At 36.4% G+C, this 15054-nt stretch overlaps 1 protein-coding gene across 5 annotated transcripts in view; it reads right to left on the reverse strand.

Annotated features, from left to right (window-relative positions):
- The window catches only part of taok3a (TAO kinase 3a), a 71905-nt gene that overhangs the window by 41134 nt on the left and 15717 nt on the right, over positions 1 to 15054 (reverse strand). For all 5 annotated transcript variants that reach the window (XM_032578269.1, XM_032578273.1, XM_032578270.1 and 2 more), the window contains exon 2: positions 787 to 911. The gene's annotated coding sequence lies outside the window, so the exon portion shown is untranslated. The remainder of the gene's footprint in view (positions 1 to 786; positions 912 to 15054) is intronic.

Below are 15054 nucleotides of genomic sequence, written 5' to 3' on the forward strand. Positions count from 1 at the left end.
CTGAAAACAAACTTTTATGCCTGCAGAGTTATTTTACAAGTCAATTTATTCGTCCAACCACAGTCTATCTCTCTAACCTTTATTTACTAACCAGCATGTGATTCAGCAGAGCAGGGAGGGTTGCCAACAGCCCTGCACACGCACACACACGCCCCCACGCACACACACAAACATGCACTTGACTTTTGGTCAAATTATAACGATTGCTGAAGGTTCTCAGTGCAGAAAAAACGGATTTATGTTATTGTTCAAATCAAAAAGATCTCGAAAACAACGGATCAACCTCAGGCTTTCATCACTTACTACAATATGGAGTTGATTCAGCAAAACTACACCTAAAGAAAAACAAAGTATTGAATTCTGACTTTAAAGTATCACCAAAAGTCTTTTAAGATCACATAATTATATTCAATAAACTACATTTATTTGACAAATAGAAATGAGTGACATGGTTTTGCAAAATAGAAATTCGGGACACAATTAAGAAAATGTGCTGTAAAAGTCAGAAGAAAAGATTAACCTTGTTATTTGTTTGCACATTAGAGAGCCAGCAGAGCATTGAGCTTTCAACACAAGGCAAACCAGGACCTAGTATAAGGGTGGCTCATAGCTGTCATGTTTGTTTATGTAACTGTGCAAAGAAGAGCATTTCTATGTGAGCATGCACTGGAACAAAAACCTTGGTTGGTAAAATGTTTGCTTACAGTGGTGAAAAGTAGGTGACATGATGAGTATAACAAAGAAAATGAGTAAAAGCAACAGAGAGTGAGGTGTGTGATGACTTACCGGTAAGAAACGTGTGACAGAATGTGTTAGCCTATCCTCAGTCTTCCTCTCTTTTCCACTCTCCTCAGAATAAACCCAGAACTGCAGTTTTGTCAGCTTCCCTCATGACTGGAATAACACTGTTCCTGAGGTTTAATGGGGAAGAAAGAAAAAAAAGGAGCTAGTTAGATTGCTCTTTATTATGTACAGGAAAGTAAATGTTGAATGTGGACTTTAAATATTTGTCAAACCAACATTAACCAGGAAAACAAATTGGCACAAGATCTAAGACACCAGTAGAGAGTTACGCATAATCACCTTTTTTTAAAAGTATGTATCGACTTTAGTAATGTTGGTGATTTTATGTAAAAATCTGTTAGGATTTTGTAAACATTTTCTTTACAGAGACATTTCCTTGGGACTTGCAATTTCTCCAGTTGAATTTTATATATATATATATATACATGTACAGCATATATACTGTATATATATATATATACATACACAGTATATATATATAGTTTGGTGTTCACAACATACTGAATATTCTGACTCTTTAACTTAAACAACACTGTGTTAAGTTTTTATTAAAAGAGTCACTTTTTTGTTGAGTGAAGTAAATGACAAATATAACTAAAATTACTTGTGTCTTTCTGAAGAAATTATTTTTTAGACTAATTGATCAAAAAAAATAGTTGATAGTGAAAATAGGTTGTTAGTGGCAGCCTTGCTCTATAGTTCATCCAGTGAGACTGCCAGGAGATTCTATGAGCTCATGGAAATGTTTTCAAATACGCCACACACCAAAATGATGTTTACTTTCTATTCACTCTTATCAGGGCTGCATTTAGCTTTTTGTGTAAAACGTTCCTTATGTTGAATGGCTAATAAAACAAGAGATAAGAGTGATAAAAGTGATACTCGCCCTGTGCAAACACATGTAAAGCTTTCATATGACTACAGAAGGAGCATACTGTGTAATGACTCAACTGGCATTAAAAATCTCCTTGGTATTTGTCAGTGGTTATTATCCCAACAGTAACTACCAGTTACTCTATCAGCTTTTAGGCAATAATAGACTTCAGGAATTATATTTTATCTGGGATTTTTTCTACTTGTTTTTGCTCTTATTTATGCTGTGGATCATAAAGATCAGAGCTTCCACCAGGTGGACGGCCATTTTACACAGCGGAGGGATGGAGGGGATTTGACCTCTGTGTGCTGCTGAACAAGTTCTTCATGAACCTCCTATTAATGTTCAATGACAGATCACAACAATCTGGACAAACACAACTTTTCAGTTGTTCACCCACCAGCAAGCACAAACAATATTTCTCCTTCACCCACACAGACGCATGCAATGTATTCACAAAGACGCATCAAATCTGAGCGAGTTGTCCTGACAGAAGAGCGCTGTCAGCTACTGCGCCGTTTTTGTCCTGACAAGCAGGTGGTGAAGCATTCAGTGTTACCAGCGAACACGAGCTGACCTTTCCGCAACACATACTGGCCTAAAAACAGAAACAAACTCTCTACAAGTAGCCCTACAGTCTTGAAGCTTATCCATTATTCAGCTCTGTAATGATCCTGTGACTTTTCTTTGAACTCTGAATAAATTAGATGGTTTTTTTCCTCCTTTTCACCTAAAAAATAAATTGTAACCCTTTTCTTTTGAGCTCTTAGTTAATCCTCCAACCTCTTGTTGATTCTGATGGAGCCATGTGGCAGACTGTGTGCTCAAAGGAACTGTATTCAATAATAAAACAGGGTGATAGGATGGAGGGATCAGAGAGCAGGGATAAAAATGTATTGTGCCCCTTCTGAGAGACTCTGAATGATTTATAACACAAACTGACGCTTGCATGAGCCTCTGGGAAAGTTGAGGCTGCACTTCTCCTTTCCCTCACACGCTCCTCCCCGCTTGGCATTTATGACCAGTCAGTTATGGAAAGGTATATTCATGGACAATCCATTGAGAAATTGAGGAATTTGTAAGCAGCTTAAAGTACGTTTAATTTTAATCTGGATGACTATTAATTTTTTAGATTTTAAATAATAATTAGGAATCTTGAAATAAAAGTTCTTGTCTAATGCGTTACATTTTTGGGGCATTTTTCTGTGATGCTTTGACACAAAAAGTTTAAAGTTTTCTGTCTTTCAGATGTGAAATTAGCCAAACAAAGTCATGCCATCTACAGCTGTCTAGTTGCTTTGTGAGATACTTTCTTTAAACAGGAAATATTGACATTTAGGACTTGCAACACAAGCTCCTGTTAACTTTCCTCCAGTAACAGACATTATTCATTATATGTCTAATTCGTGGATTGCCAAACAGTACAGAAGAACACAATACAACATTAGTAGTATAAATGTCTTAACTTTATTCTCAAAAACTTTACCGACCCTCATCAAGTTACCAATGTTAAGCTATTTAGGCCAATTTTTACACCCTGTAAGCAAAGTGAATTACAATCAAATGTGGATTCTGACTATAATTACAAATGTAAAATTTTGACATGTGATAATTACTTAGTAAGTGACAGCTTTATCGAATTCTTATCAACAACCTTTACTTTCCATTCCTTTGGGTGCATAACACACTGACCACTATGAATCATAATTCATGAATCATGGGCCATAATTTCTGAGTTGCTAACTGGCCATGAAAACCATGTCAACTGCCCTGAATTGTATTTGTGTTTAAGGGCAAAATATCTTACAGCTTTTAGAATGAGGCCAAATGAGTCGATGTTGGATGGAGTGTTGGATAGAAAACAGACTCCAGCCAAGTTTAGAGCTATTCTGGTTCCAGATTAACCTTGTTCTCTTATTAAATTTTTTTTTAAACATGGCTCCACATGATGCACACAGTATTTATGGTTGCTTGGAAAGAAAACTTGGAAATTATTTAATGAGACTGCAAAAACAATGGTGCTCAAAATTGTTTTATCTATTTTAATTAGAATTTGATTTTATTCGGTACCTCAGACTCAGTATCCAAATGTTTAACTCCCAGCAGATCCTTTGATGACTGACATGGGACTCTGATGACTCATACTTGAGGCAGGTGGACTTGCACATCAAAGTTAAATATTGCTTAATATAAAACAAAAGCAGAATAATGTGTTTACCATATATAAATTCCCTCTGGACGTAAAAAAAAAAGGCAGAAAATAATATTTTCTGATACAATGAAGTGAAATATTATGTCCTGATTATCCTACCAGGGCGGCATGGTGTGGATTTTTATAGCAGTGACTCATTTACACAGAGTGAGCTCATGAACAGTTTACATCAAACAGGATTTTTACACTCTGGGGTCTGGTGTAATCTCACAGGTTTATGAACTCTGATAAAATGTATGCGATTCTTCCATGCATTCAAATATGCAAACACATGCACTAAAAGGTTTACTGTTTAGATTAAGGTCAGATGTAAGATAACTGTGATCATAGGTGGACTGAATGGTAATGGTGAAAACTATAGTAGGTACTAGGTGGCCCATCCAGAAATACATTTTTAATTGCTAGTGTGGTTTAACTTCAAAGTTAAGACATTAAGTTATTAAATACAAATAGAAACTCTTCTTAAGCTGCATTGTTTAAGAAGCAAAGTGTTGTCCCATTTGAACTACTGTATAGCAATCTGACAAATATTTGTCCACAACGAAAAAAGAATACATTAAATTCAGAATTAATGGGGCAGCCTTTAAATAAAGTGAAGTCGTTCTGATTGCCGAAATGCTTCATTCCTACAGACTTTAATTGTTTTCACCTGAATACATGGCATGTCCTTCAAAACAACAAATAGTAAAGCTCAGATATGATGGATTTTCTATGATGATTTATGCTAATAAGCCAACGTTAGCCTGTCTTCAGTTGCAGCAAAAGCTTAAAGGATTGCTGAATGTTTTTTCCAAGTTGTTCTCAATTTCTATTATTTTAACAAGATTTGAAAATGTTTTGTATTGTAATGCTACCAATATGAACGAGCAGGAAAACATGGATGGTGCTGCAGCCTTCTCTGCTGCAAACATGTCCATTAAAGTAGATAAGCTCTCCATACTGCTGAGCCTCATCTTCCTGACTTGTGACTGAGCAGAGACCAATTTTTTCCCCTTACAGCTAAGTTGAATATCAATCCTAATCCCCTTATTAATATAAAAAAAAAAAGCCATTTGCAATGATACAGACTTGTGAGGTGTTATATAACATAACAGAATAAGCACGCTCTCTGCACTGAAAAGCCTTTGCACGTGAGAAGGATTTTTACACCACCGTCTTACTCTCACATGTGTCCATATAAAGGATCTCAGACTACGGCGGTATTAAGCTAGCTTTGGATGGTGTGTTTGCGAATATCCAGAAGTTATGAAAGGAAAGACTATTTAAGGGGTCAGGTCTGTCACTATGTGAACTTTTAAGAAAAAAAGCTTGCAAATTTAACTCCTAAAGAAAACATTTTTGGTTTGGTGTAGATTGTTAAGTTGCACAAAAACAACAATAAAACTACTGACATCATAATTACCAGACGAATGCTACCGTCTAGTGAATTATTTCCCAAATCATTCATAATGAGTGTGAACAACAAAAAGTGATTTCAGTATGTACTCATCAGAGACAAGCCTTACAAGCCTGAAAAGAGGTGGGAAGATGCAGATAAATTCACACATTCAGATAACTAGTTACATACTTTGTGCTTCAACAAAGCTGACTCTTTATTTGGGATGAAAGTTCACCCCCACGGAGAAATCCCTTGAATCCAGATGAGTCGTTATGTATGTCCACTGCCTATCCCTCTGGAATAAAGCCTGGAGTTTTCTCTATTAAAGCCATTTATCCTCTTTGGCAACAATCAGGGTTTGTGTCTCTGAGACTTATTTCCCCATCCAACCAGGTCAATAGTATGCGTGGTCTGCTGCTTTGCTTTTACCAAGTCCTGCAGTGTTTTCGTCAAACACGCATAATCAATTTCTATCTTTCTTTTTCACAGATACCTCCAACCCATAACACAAGCTAGACAAATAAAGCACACGGTGTGGCAGAGCAAGAGGCTCTTACATTATTCAGTAGTTCCTCTTAGAATTTTACACATCAGAGAAAGTACAGGATGAAGTGGAGGCTATTCATGGTTACCACTATGACCGTGAATAGCTACCGTTGTGTCCTATTCACGTTCAATACAATTAAACCAAGAGATAAAATTACTATTTTTTTGAAGTGAGGAAGAGATGATTTTTTTGTTTGTTTTACAGCAACTGTTAGTATACATTCACTGTATTATTTGAGTTTAATGTTAATTACAATGTGGAATAATTAATAGCCAAGTTTCAAAGTGTTTTTGGCAACTGACTACATCCCCTCATCTTTCTCAATTATACAAAATGTATAAAATATTTAGAAACATGAACTGTTCTTGAAGATGTTTTTACTCTACATTGGCTGTTTTTACTGTGTAGTTTTTAATCTTTTAAGTAAGATCTGCCTTCCACTATGTCAGTATATTTATTTGCATAAACACGAGAAAGGTTGTAAAAGCCTTTAACCTGCAAGTTAAACAATTTTCCTGCAAAACTGTCGTGATTAGGTTGTGTGCTTATATTTACTCAGCATTTCAGAAAACAAAGCAGCTCTGAGTAAAGAATAACTTATAATGAAGATTAAAGATTAAAAGAAACAGTACACATCAAATTTTTTTTAGCAAACCTGACAAACAAGCAAAAGCACTTAAGGGCAAGTTAGCTTACTGAAGTTTGATCTGGGATCAAATAATTCAAATATGACTTTCTGATGTATAAAGTGGATGAATCTTATTATCTTTTAAATCAGAATAGTGCCGAGGACTGTGTGACTGTGCAGGGGATTGCCAAAAAATGTCACCTTCACTTGGTTTGATTCACTTTCCCACTGGACTTTTAGAAATGGACTGAATGGGCTGGATAACATGCAAAAGCTGCTTGTTTGGGGCACTATCACGACACACTGCCCATTATGAGCAGCAGGAAAGGCAGTGAGCTATCCACCACATTGCCTTTCATGCAAGGGACAGACGCAGTAGCAGCGAAAACGATGACAGAAAGTGAGAGACTGAAGTACTGCTGTGGTTACAGAAACAGACCAAAGAACTGCTTGGAAAATCACATGCGACTTCTTCCCTGCAGTTCATTTTCTCTTTATAGTTGGCTGAAGTCTTAAACCTTAAATGTTTAAGAAATAGTATTATAAAATACCAGAGCTAGCAGTGAACATTTCAAATTGTAGTTCTATTTTATCTTTATTTCCATCACAGTCTGTAAATGCTGTAAAACATGAAAATGTGGGAGTTTGAGGTTTATGTAACATCTTCTCTCATGGGTAATCATTTTGGCCATTTTTTTCTGAAACCCATGTATCACATGCAGCGTCCCAGTTCATTATTTTAAAATCACGACTCCACCAGTGCCACCTCCTCTAAGCTGACTCACTGAACAAACACAAACATGCACATGTTGGTTATGATGCAAATTGTTTTAGAAATACTCATCAAGTAATGTGAAGAGACTGGCAGAGAGCGCTCCAACAGACTCACTTTAGTTGCCGACCACAGAAGACTTGCGACAACCCAAGACCCTAAAGATAGGAACTCGTCTTCCTATTGTGATTAAAACAGTTTTGTTTGGTTGACTTCTGACGGCATGTCAAAAGATTAATCTGCAGTAGAAGAATGTTTTGCATTTTAAAAAAGAAATGCATATTTTAATAGTAATAATGAAAACCCACAAGATAGTTGCATTGGGAGAACTAATAGACAAGAAACAGAAAGAATTTTACAGTTGAATAAATTATTATATTATAAACTGTATAGAGAAATATTTTTCCAGTCACAATGACTTCCTGGTAGAAAAAGGGAGAAAGACTTTTTGACCTAGTTTCAACTCAGATTTACACTGAGCAAATTTACACGCCAAAACGTTTAAACCAGGGGTGTCAAACTCCAGTCCTCAAGGGCCGGTGTCCTGCAGTTTTTATAAGTGCCACAGGTACAAAACACTGGAATGAAATGGCTTAATTACCTCCTCCTTATGTAGATCAGTTCTCCAGAGCCTTGCTAATGACCTAATTATTCCATTCAGGTGTGGTGCAGCAAAGGCACAACTAAAAATTGCAGGACAGCGGCCCTTGAGGACTGGAGTTTGACACCTGTGGTTTAAACAAATTGGCAATTTGGGGAGTCATGACTTTGAAAATCCATATCATTTGACACAACTGGAAACCCATATGTAGATGAACTGTAATTTTTATTTTTCTTATCTAACACCCCAAGCAGACTGGGTCGTTGTGTGACATCATGGAAACATCAAATAAAATTGGCAAGATATCAGGAAGAGGATTGTGGACCTGAACAAGTCTGCTTTATGTTTCATGTGGAATTTCTAGACACCTGAAAGTGACATGTTCATCTTTTCAGAGACTTTTGTGTTATTCCTGGATTATCAATGTCATATGATCTGGTATACTCTCACAGTGTTTGTACCCGAATCCTGTGAGCTGTCTTTACCTTTGGAATATTTTTCAGCCACAATTATAATTGATACAGTTGAGAATTGATACTATCATAAGACAGCCCGGGGTTGTTGCCCAATCAATATGACCTCAGTTCCATCTGAGCTCGGTCATGTTACACACACTGATGGTGACACCAACACTAATCGAAGGGCCGGTGTTTTGCTTTCATACCAGTTTAGCTCCAGAAGCAGTCAGCCTTAACAATGTGACCCCCAAAGGTCAGGACCTCAGATAGCTATCCTAATTGATATTTAACCCTGTTTGTCCACAATGCCATTATTTTTTCCTCTAGGGACATTTAAAAATTGTACAGTTTAGTTTTAATATGTTTTAATCTATGTGAATAACATTTAAAGATCAAGATTATGCACAAATTGAAACTTTTAGACTTATGCAGAGACCAAGAACAGTCCCAGACAGCACAGTAACCATCTACTGCATCACCCAGCTGCTCTCCCAAAAGGCCACGTAAAAGAACTAAGGTGTTGAACAATGGTAGCAAATCTTCACACTTGGTATATGTTCTGATCAACACACCACACAGTAATTATTACACAGGAAGATACGGTCATTCATTCAGCAGTTTAGATTCCCACAGAAACAGCAGAACCTTCAACCTATGTGGAAGCACCAACCAGCTGATGTAGTTTTAACTCCAAGCTTGTGTGTGCGTTTGAACAAGTGGGCACCAGAGAACAGAGTGTAGTTCTCTAAAGCCCAACAGGGTTTTTCAATCCAAAGCAGCAGAAAGATTAACATAGGCCTACTTCATGGCTACATAATGACAGCAGGGAAGAAGGAAAATGATTACGGACTACAACATGCTACTGCTTCTTGCAGAGTTTTATTCACAATAAAATATTTAAAAGACAAAAATTTAATGGAGAAGTTGAGCAACCATTAGTAGAGACGGGCGCTTCACTGCCATAAATGGCAGAGTTGAGTAACTACTAAGCCTTACATGTGTCCATCTTTCTCTGACATGGTGGATGATCAAGGCTTTTTAACATTCCATAATCTGATGCAACTGATTTAGAAAAAAGGTACAGAATCATAGCTTTTTCTCTCACCTTTTTCCTTGCATAGTAACCAAGGTTTGCTGAAGTCAGAAAATTTCTAGAACCACTCTGCATGAAGCTAGGAGAATGAACATGAGCTTAGCCTCCCAACTCAAGGGACAGCTTACAGAGGAGACATCTATGCAGAGATGTGAGGAAAATTTAACTCGTCGTCACAATATTCAATATTAATATCTCAATTAAAACAATTTCCTGATGTTGTAGGCCTGACAGAGATCATTTTATGTGATTACTCGTACAATTTGGGAGCTAAGCAAAAGTGCAATTGCAAAGTAGAATGTTACAAAATGAAATTTTATTGATTTTACTATTAGCAAATTTACCCAATTTAAACATGAGTGAAGGTGTCTGAATGCACCTTTAGTGTAATTTGACCATAAAAATAAAAAAACAAAATGGGTCTATTGAAAGTTTCACAAAGTATGCACAGTATGCTACAATTAGGCCTGTCACGATAGCAAATTTTGCTGAGCGATTAATTGTCTCAAAAATTATTGCGATAAACGATAATATTGTTTGAAGACCTTTTTACACTGATTTAATGGAAATGACATAATAATCCATGCGATTTCTTGCCAAAGATAGATACACTTTATTTTCAAAAGTAAACTAAACACTGGAACTGATAAACAAAATAAACAAAACAACCAAAAACGAAAATAAAATGGTCTCCATTAACAAAAAACGCACTTGAAAAAAAAACTAAACAACATAAAGTAAAAGTGGAAATAAATACTGCATTCAATCAAAAGAGTGCAGATTATGAAGTCTGTGTATTATGTTGCCCTTCAGTAATAATTAGATTTAAATAGAGAAGATGGGCACATCGACTACCTGATGCAATAGTTCACACTACATGATTTTTTGCTGCTATTTTTCCCCTTACAACAATCTTAAAACGTTGATCTTTCTAAGATTGTGTGGTGTGTTACGGTAGATAGTCCTCCGATCTAAATCAGGGATTTTCCCCGACTGGGCGCTTTAACACAACCTGTTGAATGTGACAGGTAGCCAATCAGAAAGCGCGGATTCTCCTCCGCACTTTCTGAGGGGAAATTACGTCGGGGAATCCCAAACAGCTGACACGACGCAACCCGAAGTCCAGCGGACATTGGAGATGATATGTGGAAACAACATTAATGTTAATTCAACATGCAAAGAATATAGAAATGACAAGAGGAGGAGTTGGAGCGAAATTGCTACCGCAGTTGATAAACCCGGTAACTTTTCAGCTGTTCTTCGTTAACGTGACGTAAATAGGTTCTAATGATTTTCATTCAGTCAGGACTTTACGCTGATACTAGCCACATGCATTGCAGGTAGATTGTAGTAAAGCATTGATTAATGCCTGGTTTTAAAATTAGTTAACTGAACTTGTAGCCATTATTCTGTGCCCATTGTTGGACACCACAAGGCAGGAACGAATCCGATCGAACCTGTCGGCTAATGTGTGATCTGTCAGGTTTTGAAAATGGGCCCACAGCTCTTAGATCGTGTTGTGTGTGCTGGGCTTTACACTAAGGAAATGAGGAAGGGAGGGTCAGTGGAGAGCACCGGAGTTGAGCCTTTTTTTCATTCAGTGTCATTAACAGAAAGAGAAAAAGGCCGGAAGAGACGATAATGCCGATAATTAAAATGACGTCGATAGTTTTAATTTATCGTACGATTAATCGATTTATCGTTTATCGCGACAGGCCTAGCTACAATGAATGAAACCATTTAAATCTGATCTTTGTTTGTGGCTGGTTGCTTCAAGTAAATGAAGTAATACAGCTGCTGATCATTTATTTACCTGCTTGACTTCAAAATATGCAGCACAATGAGAGAAGCCAAAGCATACTAAGCTGTATCCTATCTTCACATTTTCTTTCTTTGTCAAATGAAAACAGAATGATCATACAAACTGAAAGATAAAAGAGACAGAGAGGGGAAATGTAAGAGAGGAAACCCCCCAAAAAAGAAAAGAAATGCACATCTGGTCCACTGAGTCATTTCTCGTGCGCTTTGTCACTTAGTCTTTTTTTTATATACGTATATATATATATATACGTATATATATATATATATATATACAGTACAGACCAAAAGTTTGGACACACCTTTTAATTCAATGAGTTTCCTTTATTTTCATGACTACTGACATTGTAGATTCACACTGAAGGCATCAAAACTATGAATAACACATGTGGAAATATGCACTAAACAGAAAAGTGTAAAACAACTGAAAATACATCTTATATTCTAGTTTCTTCAAAGTAGCAACCTTTTGCTGTGATTACTGCTTTGCACACACTCTGCATTTTCTTGATGAGCTTCAAGAGGTAGAAACCTGAAATGGTTTTCACTTCATAGGTGTGCCCTGTCAGGTTAATAAGTGGGATTTATTGCCTTATAAATAGTCATGAAAATAAAGAAAACCCATTTTAATTAGAAGATGTGTCCAAACTTTTGGTCTGTACTGTATATAAATAAAATACCCTTTCTCAAAAAGTTTGAGGGATGCTTTTTAATTTTTTTCTCTGGATGAGTGACGTCCAAAATGTATGACTACATTAGATCAGTGAGGTGTCGATTAAGAAGAATTCCAGACTGGTGAGCTGAGCTGAGAATTACTCACACCAAAATGGGAAACAAAACTTTCAAGAAATCCTGCCAGACATACTAGGTTTGGGTAAAAAGGTAAACATAAGAAAAGCAGTCAGTGGTCATGTTGGAGTGACTAATTTTAGTCCACAAAATTTTAGTTATACAGCATTGGCAAAAAAATAAATAAATCAGCAATCAAGTTGTTTTAGATCTTCTGATTGTATTACTACTAATTAAATTAGTCATGTTATTGATCAATTATTACACAAAGGCTGGAGAATTTGGAACCTACAACTACTACTTGGTAAATGTTCACATATGCACAGTAACTGTGCATTAGTTTTGTTTAAAACTATGAAATCTGAGAGGAACATTTTAGCAATAAATCAAAGCTTAGCTAAGTCCAACAAAGTATTGCAATGTCATGTTTCATTCCTGGCCATTATTTTTGCACCAGTGCTGCTCTCGATCCGAATGTTACTTGAACGTTTCATTTGGTTTTAGAGATGGGGGTGAAAAAGGTCATTATGTTCAAAATGATAAAGCCAACTATCATAAAAATTTAGTCTTTGGGCTTTTAGAGTCAAGTTAACAAGTTTTAAATGCCAATATTGTCTTGAGTATGAATAAGAAGCACTTAGACATAATATATTACGATGCTTGACTTTACAGGAGCTGCAGCTGCATGCTTCTGGATGTTACCCACACAGAATCTGGGTTGAGAAATGTTATGCAATTTAATTTTTGACACTGACAAATAGTCAACCAAATACTATACAATTATTTGCTGTTTTATGATTATATTCTGAACAAGCATCTAAATCTTTAAATCTAAGATAGCAGCAGCACTAATTGAATCATGTCCCTTTTCTCTGCTTAGCATTTGCAAGAGACCCTATGCCCTATCTGATGGATGCCCAGAGTCCTACCAAGAAATAATAGCTGGATATGGGGCAGGAAGGTCAATGTCTATAAAAATAAGTGATAGTGTCTGCATGCATTGGTCTCTTTGATACTTTGATGGCTTGAAAATTTAACTACTTCCTTATAACTCTTTTGGGATGTTGGCAGAACTGCAAATATCCTAACGTTTGAGGCCTTCTGGCTTTGCACTTCTGACAGTGTTTCCGTATGATGAACGCTTTTATGTCTGTTGGTGAGAGAGGACATAAGAAAGAGTGAGGGACACAGTGAAGTGGGGTTGGATGATTTGACTGGCATAGCTTCCTCCAAGTCACAGTTTAATTGGACAATTGCTTAGTTTAACTTCAGGCTTTTTAGGATGAGAAAGCCATGTAAAACTGTTCTACAATGTACTTCTAAGTGGGGTGGCAAAAGTCCTCACTCTGGACTGCTCTAAAGCTTATTTCCCTCAAGAGAATCTCCTATTGTATTATTCTCTCTTGTCAATAAATAAAACACAGGAGAAAATGTACATTCTTTGTTGCAAAATTGTACTCTCCCGTCTCCCCACGAGTAAATTAAACAAACCGTAGTGCTACCAGATCAGGGTAACAACACTTTGTGGTCTGCAAGAAAAAAATCTCAAGTTTGATATTTTAAGAGCCATTAAAGTGATTAAAAATGAAATCAGAGAAAGCAGAAAAATGTGAGATGCCACCAGAGTTTCTCTATTTTATTGATTTTGTGCTTTCAACCTTTGCCCATCATGGAACATGCTGAATTTCGAAATGTTGGCAGTCTTCTGGAAATCTCAAAGGTCAAGTAAAGCTTGGCATACACTGCACAATATTTTCAGTTGTATTCAGCTCCAGCTCTATTTTTACGATTACATCGCAAGGTTCTGTGATTTATGGAGAAAAAAACGAAAGTGAGGAGACACTCACCAAGACTAAAAATGCTCAACAAAAACAAACATGCTTCCTTTGCATTACTTGCTGTTCTCCATCCATCCATTTTCTAACACCCTTGTCCCTAGTGGGGTCGGGAGGGTTGCTGGTTCATATCTCCAGCTAACGTTTCAGGTGAGAGGCAGGCTCACCCTGGACAGGTAGCCAGTCCATCACAGTAGTAGATGTTCTATGCAGAGAAACTTCAACTTCACTACATTTAACTGCATACTTTTACTGAAGTTGTATATTTCAGCTATGAGAGAGATAAGTGAACTTAAATCAAATATGCAGATAGAAATGCTTAAGGAAAAAATATTCTCTTTCATATGACTTTGAAGATGATGAAAGTTCATAAACTCCAGTATTCAAAATTCTGCCTGTGTTTTTTCCAACACGTCTACTTTCAAGCAAGCAAAATTTAATTATGATAATAATACATCATATTGCTTGCTGTACTAATTATAATAAGCCAAATTACTTTTATACTTTCTTAAGAAACATTCCAGTGAGTGACTTGTGAGTATAAGAGCTTCAGGTAAATTTGACTCTTGGTGCTGCTTAAACAGTGTGATTCCCTCACAAGGAACAACCAGAATTTCAAACAAATTTGATTTTTGTGTGACCGATTACGATCAGGAGCTGGTCATGTGGTGTGAATCATTTTTACAAAACACTATGCATATTGCAAAAAAAAAAAAAAAAAATATATATATATATATATATATATATATATATACACACAGCTGCATGACTGGAAAACCGGCTGAAAATGGGCCAAAACCAGTCTACGTCCTACAGGCACAAAATTTACATTTTAATAATGCTAACTTGCCCAAGAAATTTAACATAAAGTGTTAAATATAGTTTACAAACTGAGCTCCAAATTCTCTTCATTTAAAAAAAATTAAATCCTCTAATACAATGTGTGCTCCCTCACTTTCTGCACTATCTGCATTTGCTTCCAATGTACTAAATGATTATTGAGGTTTATGTCAAGAAAACTTACAAGTGGACTAATATCTGTATCAGAAGGTCAAACCTTAAAAAACTAATAGATCAGCAATTGGCCACAAATCTCTGGTACATTTCCAGCAAACATCTAGTCTAAGAAATCAGGGGTATGCAGATAAGAAACTGATAAGACAAGACATGTTCCTGACATTCAACTTTTTGCCCTCAAGCTGTTGCATTTTGTTTCAAATCTGTGATCTTGTGCCAAAGACAGAA

The sequence above is a fragment of the Xiphophorus hellerii genome, chromosome 12, assembly GCF_003331165.1.
Source record: "Xiphophorus hellerii strain 12219 chromosome 12, Xiphophorus_hellerii-4.1, whole genome shotgun sequence".
Taxonomy (NCBI): domain Eukaryota; kingdom Metazoa; phylum Chordata; class Actinopteri; order Cyprinodontiformes; family Poeciliidae; genus Xiphophorus; species Xiphophorus hellerii.